The 13,338-nt window shown below is 45.9% G+C and overlaps 1 protein-coding gene across 1 annotated transcript in view; it reads left to right on the top strand.

The window, feature by feature from the left end:
- Positions 1 to 12,976: 12,976 nt before the first annotated feature.
- Positions 12,977 to 13,338, top strand: part of OCA2 (OCA2 melanosomal transmembrane protein) — a 483,235-nt gene continuing 482,873 nt past the window's right edge. The window contains exon 1 of the mRNA XM_040425133.1: positions 12,977 to 13,179. The gene's annotated coding sequence lies outside the window, so the exon portion shown is untranslated. The remainder of the gene's footprint in view (positions 13,180 to 13,338) is intronic.

The following is a 13,338-nucleotide window of genomic DNA, read 5'->3' as shown; positions in this document are numbered from 1 at the left end:
CAGATTTCAACTATAATGTGGAGCATACAGTAACATTGCTGGTACAGTAACTTGGGTGTGTGCAGCCTTATTGCTGTAACTTGCTTTGCACTAATTACTGTAGACTGGGATCCGGAGTCTAAATTAAGTCATGCCTAACCTCCACAAATAGGGTATGGGCTTGCAGAGAAATCTTCAAGTCGGAGTTCCCTGAAGCATGGTCACAGAACAGACAGCTGGAACCAGGTGTAACTAGGAACAATATTCAGGATCTGGCCAGGGTTAAAAGCAGGAGATACTAGAAACAATGTTCTAGGGTAGGCCTGGGATAAACATGAGATATCAGGTACAGCATCTTAAGACAGGCCATGGTCAAAACCACGAGATACCAGGAGCAGCATAGCAGGCCTTGGATAGAATGAAGAACACAAACACACATTGAAATGACCAAGCTGAAATCAAAAGTACAGACACCAGGGGCATTGTCAAAAGCATAGATACCATGGGCACTTTCGGGAACTGAGGCCAAGAGCATGGTCACCAGAGAAATATCCAGGAGCACAAACACCAGGGTCATAGACAGAAACTGGAACTAGGAACATAGACATCAGGGGCATGGCAAGAAACTGGAACTAGAAATATGGACACCAGAAGCATACCCAGGAGCAAAAGCATAATCAGAAACAAAGCCAAGGGTCATCAACAGGAGAGAACTCCAGGAACCAGAAGTAGTATACAAGGGACCTGACTCTAGGAGTCAAGATTGGGAATAACACTTCATGTTTCAGGCGTGGTATCCAAAGAGCAAGAGCAGAGCATAGTTATGAGTAGACATGAGTCATGACCAGAAGTAATACTACAAATACTAGAATAACCACAGTCTAGGAACATAGAACCAGAGACCAGGAACTAGGAACCAGAAACAAGGCCAGGAAAAAACAATGAGAAGCATGGCGGCTTGAGACAGAAACTGTGCTGTAGATGACATTCAGGAAATTAGTTAGAAATGGTGGGGTTTACATAGCATCATCAGAAACAGAACAATGCTCACCAGAGGGAAAAAATAGGGAGTGTGTTAACCATTGCTTTGCTGATGTGACAGGGCGTGGCAGTGCAAAGAACAGAGAACCACACAAAAGTATATCAGGAACTAATGCAGCATTTAAAGGGCATTTGTCAGCAGATTTGTACCTATCAAACTTGCTGACCTGTTTCATGTGCCCTTGGTAGCTAAAGGCATCTGTATTGGTGCCCACATTGCAGAGATAAAAATAAGTTTTAATATATGCAAATGAGCCTCTAGGAGCAATGGGGGTGTTGTTATTACTCCTAGGGGCTCAGCTCTTTCAACTGCTGTACCCTCTGCACTTTGATTTACAGGGCCAGGCAGTGTAAACGTGATCATGCCTGGCCCTGAATTCTCTTAATGTCTCATTCTGAGCTGTGGGCTTCAGGCTGAGTACACTAAAGACGCTCGCCGGCAGTGCTCTTCTTTACTTTAAGCCTATTTCCTGTACTGTGTCTGAGCTGGATACTGAACTGAGAATTTAAAGAGGACCTTTCACCGATTATTACACTATGAACTAAGTATACAGACATGTAGAGCGGCGCCCGGGGATCTCACTGCACTTACTATTATCCCCGGGCGCCGCTCCGTTCTCCTGCTATGCCCTCTGGTATCGCCGTTCACTAAGTTATGGTAGGCGGAGTCTGCCCTTGTTCCGCTGTAGCGCTGGCCAATCGCATTGCAGAGCTCACAGCCTGGGAGAAAATAACCTCCCAGGCTGTGAGCTCTGCGCTGCGATTGGCCAGCGCTAAAGAAGAACAAGGGCAAACTCTGCCTACCATAACTTAGTGACTGAAATCTCTGCCTACTATAACTTACTGAGCGAAGATACCGGAGGGCATAGCAGGAGAACGGAGCGACACCCGGGGATAATAGTAAGTGCAGTGAGATCCCCGGGCGCCGCTCTACATGTCTGTATAGTTAGTTCATAGTGTAATAATGGGTGAAAGGTCCTCTTTAAGAGAGTCAAAGCCAGTCATTATCATTAGTGTTGATTGAACACCAAAGTGCTTGGGTGCTCGAGTAGAACACCTCGGGATGCTCGGGTGCTCTACCAAGCACCCAAGCACAATGGAAGTCAATGGGAGAACCCAAGCATTAAACCTGGCACCCCCTGCTCTAAAGAGGGGAAGGTGTCTGGTTCAATTAAAAATGTCAGAAATTGATGGAAACACCACAGAAAACATTCGGGAACAGCATGGGGAGGATGTCTGGATGCATCTTGGACTCCCAGATTGCTGCTGGGAACGATGTTGTCCGAGTAGTATGCCAATTTTACAGACTAACAATAATACACACAAAACCGAAGATAAAAAAAAAAAATCGATTTTAGAGGAAAAATTGTTAGGAAACATTCTTTCCTGTATATTTACTTGTATATAAAGTGCAAGTGCTGCCAAAAATTACAAGGAAGAGGCACTCCGATACAACCTGTATATCACATCAAGGAGGGCCTCATTCAAATTGTGGTACAATTGTTCAGGTAGTAGGACTCCTACACTCATAAAGCCTATGCACTAAGCGAAAGGGCTGCCAGAAATTACAAGGAACCGGTACTACAACATACCCTTTATTACACATTAAGGAGGGCATCATACACACCCTTGAAAATTTTTGATCGATGGCCTGCTGGTGACCCTCTAAAACATTAGGGGCGAGGGCCTGCTTCTGATCCTACCATCTAAAACATTAGGGGTGAGGGTCTGCTGCTGAGCTGACCATCTAAAACTTCAGGGGTGAGGGTCTGCTGCTGAGCTGACCATCAAAAACTTTAGGGGTGAGGGTCTGCTGCTGAGCTGACCATCTAAAACATTATGGGCGAGGGCCTGCTGCTGAGCTGACCATCTAAAACATTAGTGGCGAGGGTCTGCTGCTGAGCTGACCATCTAAAACATTAGGTGCGAGGGCCTGCTGCTGAGCTGACCATGGAAAAATTTATGGGCAAGGGCCTGCTGCTGAGCTGACCATCTAACCATCTAAAAAATTATGGGCTAGGGCCTGCTGCTGAGCTGACCATCTATAACATTATCGGCGAGGGCCTGCTGCCGAGCTGACCATCTAAAACATTATGGGCGAGGGCCTGCTGCTGAGTTGACCATCTAAAACATTATGGTTGAGGGTCTGCTGGTGAGCTGACTCTCTAAAACATTAGAAGCGAGGGCAGCATAATAAGCATGTTGATATGATGAAGGAGGAGGAGGACAAGAAAAGGAAGATTTAACCATATACCCTTTTTTGTGGTGAAGGGGCTGCATAGGAATACAGTGTATTCAATACACATTTAAAGTGCCTTTATGTTTAGCCGCTTTCTTCTGGTGGAGTAGAGAAGTCAGAGGCAATCCAGGCCTTGTTCATTTTGATGACCTGTCAGCATCTTCAGTTGACAGTCGGATGCGCTCATCAGTTATTATGCCCCCAGCAGCACTAAATACCCGCTCTGACAAAACGCTGGCGGTAGGGCAGGCCAACACCTCCAAGGTTTACAGCGCTAGTTCGTGCCACGTGTCCAACTTGGACACCCAATAGTTGTAAGGCACAGAGGGATCATTGAGGACTGTGACACGGTCTGCTACGTACTCCTTCACCATCTTCCAAAACTTTTCTCTCCTTGTGACACTAGGCCACGCATTGGGGTAAGGTTGCTGGCGGGGTGTCATGAAACTGTCCCAGGCCTTGGAGAGTGTTGCCTTGCCTCTGTTGGAACTGCTGTGGGTTCCCCTCGTCTCCCCTCCTCGGTTGCCCAAGGAACTACGTACTCTGCTGCCAGCATTGTCAGCTGGAAATTTTTGGAACAATTTTTTCACAAGGACCTTCTCGCATTGCACCATTTTTCTAGTCCTCTCCACCACAGGAATGAGAGATGAGAAGTTCTCTTTGTAGCGGGGGTTGAGAAGGGTGAACGACCAGTAATCGGTGTTGGCCAAAATGCGTATAATGTGAGGGTCACGGGAAAGGCAGCATAACAAAGTCAGCCATGTGTGCCAGAGTCCCAACAGACAAGACTTTGCCGTCCTCATCAGGAGGACGACTCTCAATCTTCTCATCCTCTTCCTCCTCTTCGGCCCATCCACGCTGAACAGAGGGAATAAACCTGCTGTGGGTACTACCCTCTGTAGCGAAGGCAACCATCTCCTGCTCATCCTCATCATCCAATTCGCGCTGAGAAGACGAACGGAGGGTGGTCTGGCTATCACCCTGTGTACGGTCTTCATCCATTTCCACCTCTTCCTCATGCAGAGCGTCCGCCTTCATTGTGTGCAGCGAGCATTTTAGTATAAACAGAAGTGGGATGGTTATGCTGATAATAGCGGCATCGCCGTTCGCCATCTGTGTTGATTCCTCAAAGTTGCGTAAAACCTCACAGAGGTCAGACATCCATGACCACTCTTTGCTTGTGAAGAGCGGAAGCTGACTGGAAAGGCGATGACCATGTTGCAGCTGTTATTCCACTACTGCCCTCTGCTGCTCACAAAGCCTGGCCAACATGTGGAATGTGGAGTTCCAGGACGTGCTCACGTCACACAACAGTCGGTGAGCTGGCAATTGCAAGCGCTGCTGCAGTGTTGCCAGACTGGCGGCAGCTGTAGGTGACTTTCTGAAATGGGCACACACGTGGCGCACCTTCACCAGTAGCTCAAGCAAATTGGGGTAGGTTTTGAGAAACCGCTGAACCACTAAGTTGAACACGTGCGCTAGGCATGGTATGTGTGTGAGCTTGCCGAGCTCCAAAGCCGCCACCAAGTTACGGCCATTATCAGACACAATCATGCCTGGTTGTAGGTTGAGTGGCGAAAGCCACAGCTCAGTCTAGGCCCTTATACCCTGCCACAGCTCTGCGGCATTGTGCTGTTTGTCACCTAAGCAAATTAGTTTCAGCTAGGCCTGTTGCCGCTTCCCCACTGCAGTGCTACACTGCTTCCAGCTACTGACTGATGGCTGACTGGTGCTGCAAGATGAAAATTCAGAGGTGGAAGTGGAGGAGGAGAAGGGGGGTTGCAGCCACTAATGTAGGTGTGGCGGAAATCCTGATGGAAGTAGGGCCCGCAATCCTTGGCGTCGGTAGCACCTGTGCCATCACAGAGTACTACTCTCTCCCGGCCTTCACAAAATTCACCCAGTGTGCCGTCAGGGAAATGTAGCATCCCTGGCCAAAAGCACTTGTCCATGTGGCAGTCGTTAAGTGGACCTTCCAAATAACTGCGTTGGTCAGGGCATCATTGATGTTACGGGATACATGTTGGTGTAAGGCGGGGAAGGCATACCCGGAAAAATTGTGGTGGCTGGGGACTGAGTAAAGAGGGACGGCTGCCCCCATCAGGCTGCGGAAAGCCTCAGTGACCACAAGCCTAAATGGCAACATTTCCAGGGCCAGCAATTTGAAAACAGTGCGCATTTAGTACTATGGCCTGTGGGTGGGTGGCTGGGTATTTGCTCTTTCGTTCTAAGGCCTGGGGTATGGACATCTGTATGCTGCGCTGGAACACAGAAGTGGATGTGCTAGCTGATGGTGCTTGCGAAGGTCCAGGTGCAGGGCGGGAGGCACCTGTGCCTGCGTCTTGGACAGGGGATTGGCCAGCACGTAATACAGGGGAAGAGGAGGCAGTGGTGTGACCCGCAGACACTGATTGAGGACCCAGGCGTTCGGCCCACCTATTAGGGTGCTTTGATGCCATGTGGCACAGGGAGGTTGTTAGTGTTCACGCCCATAATCATTTTGGAATGGCACAGGTTGCAAATGACAATTCTTTTATCGTCCGCACTTTCCTCCAGAAAGCGACAGACTGCGGAACACCTAGCCCTTGGCAAGTGAGATTGCCACAAGGGTGCTTCAGGGAACAGTTGCGGGCCTGTTTGTTGTGGCCCGCCTTCTCCCTTTTGCCACCCCACTGACTCTTCCAGCCTGTTGCGGTGCTGCAGATCCCTCCCCCTCTGTACTGCTGTCCTCGCTCGGCTTGCCACCTTCCCAGGTTGGGTCAGTGATTTCATCGTCCACCACCTCCTCTTCCACTTCCTCACTCTGGTCATCCTCCTGACTTGTTGACCTAACAACAACCTCAGTTATTGACAACTGTGTCTCATCCTCATCATAAACCTCTTGAGACACTTATTGCCGTTGACTTATTGGCAACTGTGTCTCATCATCATCATCCACCAGCATTATCTGCTGCAATTCATCCGACCACCTGGTCGCACTGGTGTGACTTCGAGAGTGGTGTCCTGTGCCGCCCTGCAAACTGGGACATGAAGCTAGGTATTGTGGATGAGTGTGTTTCTTGTGCTCTGGCAGCAGGCACAGTTCCACTGCCCCCATGGCCACGGCCTCTGCGTGCACCATCAGCAGCACGGCCACTTCCCCGTCCCTTACTGCTCGCCTTCTGCATATTAAATGGTATATAATTATGCTTGCAAGTATGTCACATGTACAGTAGCGCAGATTTTATAAGTGTATGCGCGAATAAATTAAACTGAATGTCACTGATATTTAGGCTGTGCAAACGTTATACAGGAGATGTAGCGCAGGTAATGTCACTGTCACCAGAGGCTAATAAAAAATTACAGGGAATGTCACAGCTATTTGGGATGCGCAAACGTTATACAGGAGATGTAGCGCAGGTAATGTCGCTGCTGTCACCAGCAGCTAACATTATACAGGAGATGTAGCGCAGGTAATGTCGCTGCTGTCACCAGCGGCTAACGTTATACAGGAGATGTAGCGCATGTAATGTCGCTGCTGTCACCAGTGGCTAACGTTATACAGGAGATGTAGCGCATGTAATGTCGCTGCTGTCACCAGCGGCTAAAGTTATACAGGTGATGTAGTGAATGTAATATCGCTGCTGTCACCAGCGGCTAATGTTATACAGGACATGTAGCACAGGTAACGTCGCTGCTGTCACCAGTGGCTAACGTTATACAGGAGATATAGTGCAGGTAACGTCGCTGCTGTCACCAGCGGCTAACGTTTTACAGGAGATGTAGCGCAGGTAACGTCGCTGCTATCACCAGCGGCTAACGTTATAAAGGAGATGTAGCGCAGGTAACGTCGCTGCTATCACCAGCGGCTAACGTTATACAGGAGATGTAGCGCAGGTAATGTTGCTGCTGTCACAAGCGGCTAACGTTATAGAGGAGATGTAGCGCAGGTAATGTTGCTGCTGTCACCAGCGGCTAAGAAAAAATTACAGTCAATGTCACAGATATTTGGGATGTGGAAAAGTTATACAGGAGATGTAGCGCAGGTAATGTCACTGTCCGCAGCGTCTACGGAAAAAGTACACTGGATGTCACAGATATTTTTGGGATGTGCAAACGGTATACAGGAGATGTAGCGCTGGTAATGTAACTGTCCGCAGCGGACACCGTCTACGGAAAAAGTACACTGGATGTCACAGATATTTTTAGTATGCGAACACGTTAAACAGGAGATGTAGCGCAGATAATGTCGCTGTCTGCAGCGTCTACGGAAAAAGTACACTTGGTAAACCAACCTATTACTTGTTCAGTTGGATTTATCACACTTATTTTTCTTTACTATTTCTTTTCCGTAAAATCAGACCTGTGTGCATACTAGAAAATGTTTTTTTATGGTACTTCTTTTCTCATTTTAAAATTCAATTAGATAAAATAAAAAAAAATTGACTCTATCATTATAAACATCACTATGAGAGGCCTTTATGTGTTTCTGATGGTACGACCACGCGGCACAGGTATGTCACAGTTGTGCTGCAGTCAAGTACCGCACGGTAGTACAAGCAGAAGTGAGCTCTAATTAAACTGTATTCTTAAAGGCCTCACTGTATCGTGGGTGCCGCGTGGCCATTAACAATACTTACCGAATAATCAGTGCGGTGATAATTAAATTAGAACCCAATGCGACATGAGTGCGCCATGTGGTCGTAACCTTAATCTACATTGGCTGATTATGACGATGATTACTTGTTTTGAAGTAAATCATAATGATTAGAGACTACTGTATATGAGCCTTAAAGGGGTTTTGCCACTTCAGCAAATAGCATTTATTATGCAGAGAAAGTTTCCATGGTTACGACCACCCTGCAGTCTAGCAGCATGGCTGTGCTTGTACACTATAGAAAAAAGCACCAGCTTACATGAGCTCCCATTGTCCCAGCCACCAGAGAGGCCGGCATTTTTTCTTATATGGATTGCAGGATGGTTGTAACCATGGAAACAAGCAATGTACAGGGTGGGCCATTTATATGGATGCACCTTAAAGGGCTTCTGTCACCCCACTAAACTCATATTATTTTTTTAGGGTACTTATAATCCCTTTACTGCGATATATCTATACATTGTGTTATTAATCATTTTCGTTCAGTAGATAATGCAAAAAACGTACTTTTACAATATGCAAATTACCTGTCTACCAGCAAGTAGGGCGGCTACTTGCTGGTAGCAGGCGCAAAAAAAACGCCCCCTCCTCCTGTTGATTGACAGGGCCAACAGCGATCTCCTCCTCCGGCTGGCAATGTCTGCATTTCAAAAATCGCGTGCCTGTCTGGATTCGGTGCAGGCGCTCTGAGAGAAGGAGGCTCGCCTCCTCAGCACTCCCTCAGTGCGCCTGCGCCGATGACGTCACCGAAAATGATTAATAACATAATGTATAGATATATCGCAGTATAGGGATTATAAGTACCCAAAAAAAGAAAAAAGAGTTTAGTGGGGTGACAGAAGCCCTTTAATAAAATGGGAATGGTTGGTGATATTAACTTCCTGTTTGTGGCACATTAGTATATGTGAGGGGGGAAACTTTTCAAGATGGGTGGTGACCATGGCGGCCATTTTGAAGTTGGCCATTTTGAATCCAACTTTTGTTTTTTCAATAGGAAGAGGGTCATGTGACACATCAAACTTATTGTGAATTTCACAAGAAAAACAATGGTGTGCTTGGTTTTAACATAACTTTATTCTTTCATGAATTATTTACAAGTTTCTGACCACTTATAAAATGTGTTCAATGTGCTGCTCATTGTGTTGGATTGTCAATGTAACCCTCTTCTCCCACTCTTCACACACTGATAGCAACACCGCAGGAGAAATGCTAGCACAGGCTTCCAGTATCCGTAGTTTCAGGTGCTGCACATCTCGTATTTTCACAGCATAGACAATTGCCTTCAGAAGGAAAAAGAAGCATCTATGGTAGTGTCCCCTCAGTGGGTGGCAGGAAGCTGCATGTCAAGGGGGCTCTATGGCCCTGTATGGCGTGTGTTCCGGTGGGTAATCGCCTGAATCCCCAATGGCAATCCGGCATTCAGGCGATTACCCACCGGAACACATGCCATACAGGGCCATAGAGCCCCCTTGACACGCAGCTTCCTGCCACCCACTGAGGGGACACTACCATAGATGCTTCTTTTTCCTTCCCTATGCGGCTTGATCCGGTTGTACTGAAGAAGGCTGTTAGCTGAAAAACGTTTTTGACTGGAACCGCACAAAATAAAAGCATTTTGAAACTCAAGTAGAGTACAGGAGTCTAACTATTATTATATATCTGGCTTGGGAACCATCTCCTAACATCCACGCAATCTAATTGGAGTACCATCCAACCTTATATTGTTAAAACCAAGCACACCACCCCACAAGTGACCCCATTTTGGAAATAAGACACCCCAAGGTATTCCGTGAGGGGCATGGCGAGTTCATAGAAGATTTTTTATTTTTGGCACAAGTTAGCGGAAATAGATATATATTTTTTTCTTACAAAGTCTCATATTCCACTAACTTGTGACAAAAAATAAAATTTTACATGAACTCGCCATACCCCTCATGGAATACCTTGGGGTGTCTTCTTTCTAAAATGGGGTCACTTGTGGGGTATTTATACTGCCCTGGCATTTTAGGGGCCCTAAAGCGTGAGAAGTAGTTTGGAATCCAAGTGTGTAAAAATGCCCTGTGAAATCCTAAAAGTACTCATTGGAATTTGGGCCCCTTTGCGCACCTAGGCTGCAAAAAAGTGTCACACATGTGGTATCGCCGTACTCAGAAGAAGTAAGGCAATGTGTTTTGGGTTGTATTTTTACATATACCCATACTGTGTGTGAGAAATATCTCTGTAAATGACAACTTTTTAATTTTTTTTCGATACAAAGTTGTCAATTTACAGAGATATTTCTCTCACCCAGCATGGGTATATGTAAAAATACACCCCAAAACACATTGCCCTACTTCTCCTGAGTACGGCGATACCACATGAGTGACACTTTTTTGCAGCCAAGATGCGCAAAGGGGCCAATGAGCACCTTTTAGGAGGGCATTTTTAGGCATTTGGATTCCAGACTTCTTCTCACGCTTTAGGGCCCCTAAAATGCCAGGGCAGTATAAATACCCCACATGTGACCCCATTTTGGAAAGAAGACACCCCAAGGTATTCTGTGAGGGGCATGGCGAGTTCATAGAAGATTTTTTGTTTTACCACAAGTTAGCGGAAATAGATTTTTATTTGTTTCTTCTCACAAAGTCTCCCTTTCCGCTAACTTGTGACTCAATATGCCCCTCAGCGAATACCTTGGGGTGTCTTCTTTCCAAAATGGGGTCATTTGTGGGGTGTTTGTACTGCCCTGGCATTTGAGGGTCTCCACAATCATTACATGTATGGCCAGCATTAGGAGTTTCTGCTATTCTCCTTATATTGAGCATACGGGTAATGAGATTTTTTTTTCCGGTCAGCCGCTGGGCTGAAAGAAAAAATGAATGGCACAGATTTCTTCATTCGCATCGATCAATGTGGATGAAAAAACCTCTGCCAAAAAATATGCAAAAAAAAAAAGAGGGGAAAGGACATAGGAGTGCTTGCGATATAAAGCTGCGATCGCTAATAAAGATCCAAAAAGCTCAAAAGTGATCTTTATAGCGCCGCAGCAATTTTACGGTGTTTTTGCAGTGATCAGACAAAAAAAAAAATTCACTGCGGCGGGGCGGACTGAACGCAAGTGTGCGCACAAGATCAGGCCTGATCGGGCGAACACTGCGTTTTTTGTAGAGCCTAAAGTGCCCCTAATGTACTGATATAGATCTGATTGCGATCACTTACAGATACTATATAGTACTAGTGCTGATTAGCGACAGTGATGACGCTAATCAGCGACTAATCAGTGACTGCGGTGCGGTGGGCACTAACTACCTAACAAGTAGCTAACTAACTGGTGGTGATAAGGGACCCTTAGGCCCCATTCACTCATCCACAATTCTGTCCCGTATTTTGCGGAACGGAATTGCGGACCCATTCATTTCTATGGAGACAGACTTTGTCCCGCTCGGATCCGGAATTGCGGATCTGCACTTCCGGGTCCGCACTTCCGTTTTTCAAAAATATAGAACATGTCCTATTCTTGTCCGCAATTGCGGACAAGAAAAGGCATTTTCTATATAGTTCTGGCAATGTGCGGATCCGCAAAATGCGGAAAGCACATTGCCAGTGTCCGTGTTTTGCGGATCCGCAAAACACATACGGACGTCTGAATGGAGCCTTACAAGGGGGTGATCAATGACAGGGGGGTGATCAGGGAGTCTATATGGGGTGATCAGGGGTTAATAAGTGACAGGGGGGGTGTGTGTAGTGTAGTGTGGGGCTTGGTGCTACTTACAGAGCTGCCTGTGTCCTCTGGTGGTCGATCCAAGGAAAAGGGACTACCAGAGGACCAGGTAGCAGGTATATCAGACACTGTTAACAAAACAGCGTCTAATATACCTTTCTGATGCGATTTTTTAAACATCTACAGCCTGCCAGCGAATGATCAGCGCTGGCAGGCTGTAGTTTAACTTCAGAGCTGCGCGCGCGTGTTCACGCAAAATCTCGGGTCTCACGAGATGACGCCAATCAGCGTTAGTGTGACGGGAAGTGATTAAGGGTAACTTCAAACATAGTTTTTTGGTGGCGTTTTTTTTGCACCTTTGCTTTTTTTAAACATTTTTAGCAGTAAAAACATTATCTGCAGCATTGTTGTGTCCCTCAAGCAGTATGACACTGGGTTTTGTATTGCCTGGGAGACACCATAGCGGCACATCATTGACTGCAGTAGCAAAACATGACCCCCATCCGCTTCAAAAGTTGTCAAATGGACTAGAACAATGGCACTGTAATGGGGGACTGAAGGAACATGAACCAGTGGGGAGCAGGTAAGTAGGCCTGGCCATATAGGGAGGCAGCCAGTAAGGCTGCCCAAGCTGTACAACCCCTATAATGTTGGCTTGGTCCCTGGTATTTTATTTTTACCTGCAATGTCAGAGATTATTGCAGTTCTTAGGGTGTTTTATATGCTTTTCTAGGTTCAAGGCAGTTTACAGAGTTGTATTGACAATCCTTTTGAAAAAAAAAAAAAAACCTTACAGGGTTTGACTGACCCTAAAGGCCCAAAATGCATTTTTCCCCCTGTTAAATGCATATTGGGCTTTATTTAGGAGTTTAATTTTGGGGTCAGACAACCCCCCTGAAAAGCCATTAAAATACAAAAAATTGTGCATCTAACTTTAACCTAGCATCTAGCCGCGATACTTAGCCAAACTAAATTGCAAAAAAGGAAGTTGCAAGCAGCACAAAAATGCAGGTAAATTCTGTGTGTGAAACTGACTTAAATGTAATGTCTTAAGAAATACTCCACAACTCACTAAAACTTTTTACGTTCACTTGTGTAGCTCTGGTATTTTACATGTAAACATTACAGTTAGCCACTAACCCTCTGTGTAAATCCATAGTTTACTTTTTAGAAGTGTACTTTTCTCACCTCAGTAAATGCTACAAGATTACCATTTCTCTGCCTCGTTGGAATACATTGTGCATAGAAGCTTGAGAACTGTATCACATGCTAGCAAACCTAGGAATTTCTGTCTTGAGTGTGGCTCTGGGAGTTATGTAGAACGTGATGGTCACTCTTTCTTGCTGCAGGGATATTAGTTGTTCAGGGCTGATCCCAATTATTCAGTGACCTATTCCCTTTCTCCAAGTAAAAGCTTCATTCAGAAAACACAACCCAGCCTGCTGCTCACATTGCTGAAAGGCACTGGGGAATGTTTTCTGCTTAAATTCAACTTCTTCTCATTTTTCCTCACTCACTTTTTGTCAACTTCTACCCTTTGCCTCCCCTACTGGAAACAATCACGTCCCAGGACCTACAGATACAGTAAGTGTGATTTACCAGCTATGTTTGATATTTTATGCCTTAGTCTTATCGGTATGTTATGAATAATAGGAATTGGATGCAACAAATATCTCCCAACACCTGGACATATTCAACCTATGTCACAAAGTTTCATTTTTATATATTTGCTCAACCCTCTAT

The sequence above is a fragment of the Bufo bufo genome, chromosome 3 (genome assembly GCF_905171765.1).
Source record: "Bufo bufo chromosome 3, aBufBuf1.1, whole genome shotgun sequence".
Classification (NCBI taxonomy): domain Eukaryota; kingdom Metazoa; phylum Chordata; class Amphibia; order Anura; family Bufonidae; genus Bufo; species Bufo bufo.
This window is presented reverse-complemented; position numbering and strand designations above follow the sequence as displayed.